Below are 2,334 nucleotides of genomic sequence, written 5' to 3'. Positions count from 1 at the left end.
AGGAAAGGGAGGTAGCCGAGACAGGACGACACACTCCCCATTTACTCATCCATTCAAACACATTCATTCGCATCTTAGCCCCAAAGGGGAGAACGGACAGATCCTCACCGCACAACACTGCACAAGGGTCAACTGCGCAATGCAATCAGTGACATCCGCAGCAAGGCCCGACAGCAGAACTGGTTTACCCCTGCCACAACATAACAGACCCATTCCCTTACCCACACCTGACCTGACTAGCTGATCAGACCAAATGCAGGAGAATATCCCCTCAGGGCTGCGTCATTGCTTATTCATTCACAATTTCTCTCTATTTATTTCTGTCACGCACAGCCACTCTTCCTTGCTCAACAGACATCCCTCTTGCATCCAGTGTTCTCTTCACACTGTCCATCCATCCTATTCGTGGTCTTCCTCTCAGCCTTACACCTCTCACATCATATATATATATATATATATATATATATATATATATATATATATATATATATATATCCATCCATCCATCCATTGCCAGACGCCATGTATCCCAGACAGGGTGGCCAATGGCTTAGAGTTATTTGTTTTACAGGGAGGGGCACTAATCCTCCACCAACCCCACTTGACACGTAGGGATGCCAACAGCATCTGGTGTTCCCAGGCGGTCACCCATCCAAGTACTAACCAGACCCAATGTTGCTTAACTTCGCTGATCGGACGGGAAGCGGTGTACTCAACGTGGTATGGCCGTTGGCATATATATATATATATATATATATATATATATATATATATATATATATGGAGCCTCCGTGGATCCTTCTCTATACCTTACCTTCTTTTTCTAACTGAGACTCGGCTGTCACAGGCAACTGACAGCAGACCCTTTTCTGTATCTTCCTTCTTTCTCTATACTCATTTCAAAGCCAAAGGTGGCTGTTGTGTATAATTATATACACAAAGACTTATCTTTCTCTCGTGTTCCTGAACTCGATTCTTCTGAATTCTCTACACTCTGGCTTCGACTTGCCTTTCATTCTCTGACTAAATATATCTGCGCTGTTTACTTATCTCCTTATTCTACTGAATATCAAAAACTCTTTGATTATCTTACTTCTATGATGGAACACATTCTATCCATTTCTCCTTTCTCTGAAATCTCTATTCCAGGATATTTCAATGTTCACCACCACCTTTGGCTCTCCTCTACTTTCACTGATCCCCTGGTGAACAAGCTTACACCTATTCTATCCTTAATGACCTAGAGCAGCTTGTATAGCACCCTACCCGTATCTCTGACCACCTTGGAGAGAGCTCCAGCATAATTGACCTCTTCCTTACAACTAATCCTTCTACTTACACTATTAATCTTTTCTCTCCGTTGGGCTCCTCCGATCACAGCCTTATCACCTTAACCTGTCCAATCGTTCCTGTATGGCCTGTGGACCCTCCAAAGAAATGTCGTCTGTGGCACTTTGGAACTGCGGATTGGGAGGCCCTCAGGCAGTACTTCTTTGATTTTTCCTGGAATGATTATTGCTTCCATGGCCGGGAGCCATCCTAGTATGCCTTGCTCATTATAGAGGTTATTCTTTCGGGCATGGAAGCATACATTCCTTTCTCATTTCCTTTGACTAATGCAAGAAAGCCTTGGTTTAATCATGCTTGTTTTAATGCTGTCCGCAACAAGGAGGGGGTGTATAAAAGGTACCAGAGCCAATTTACCCCTGAATCACATCTTTTATACGTTTCTGCCCGGAATCGTGCTAAGTCTGTTCTTCGCTCTGCTAAAAATAATTTCATCCGTACTAAATGCTTTCAACTCTCCAACTCGAATTCTTCCCGCTCCTTCTGACACCTTGCCAAAAACCTTTCTAACAACTTTGCCTCATCATCCTTCCCTCCTCTTTTCTACTCTGATGGCTCTGTAGCTATTTTTTCTACTGATAATGCAGATCTCTTCAATCGGACTTTCTCCTCCAATTCCACCTTAGACGATTCAGGTGCTGTTCCTCCATCACTTCCCCCCTCTGACTTCCTCATGGCTGACATTTAAATTTCTTCAGCTGATGTATTTTCTGCCATTACAGGCCTCAATACTAATAAGTCATATGGGCCTGATGGAGTCCCTCCTGTTGTTCTCAAGAACTTTGCTTCTGTGCTTACACTCTGCCTAAGCAAACACTTTCGGCTTTGTCTATCAACTTGTACCTTTCCTTCTTGCTGGACATTTGCTCTCATTCAGCCAGTCCCAAAGAACGGTGACCATTCCCAACCCACTGACTATCGTCCAATTACTTGAACGTCCTGTATTTCAAAAGTTTTTGAGTCAATTCTTAATAGAAAAATTTTAAA

General features: G+C 43.1%; 1 non-coding gene across 1 annotated transcript; it reads right to left on the bottom strand.

The window, feature by feature from the left end:
- Positions 1-615: 615 nt before the first annotated feature.
- On the bottom strand, positions 616-734 carry LOC145390798 (5S ribosomal RNA). The gene has a single exon (XR_013895712.1). It is a non-coding gene; the product is annotated as a 5S ribosomal RNA (ribosomal RNA).
- Between the last annotated feature and the right edge of the window lie 1,600 nt (positions 735-2,334).

This window comes from Coenobita brevimanus, chromosome 15, assembly GCF_032717465.1.
Source record: "Coenobita brevimanus isolate Jiangsu-jjx chromosome 15, ASM3271746v2, whole genome shotgun sequence".
Taxonomy (NCBI): Eukaryota; Metazoa; Arthropoda; class Malacostraca; order Decapoda; family Coenobitidae; genus Coenobita; species Coenobita brevimanus.
The sequence above is the reverse complement of the archived record's forward strand: the minus strand, read 5'-3'. Positions and strand labels throughout refer to the sequence as shown.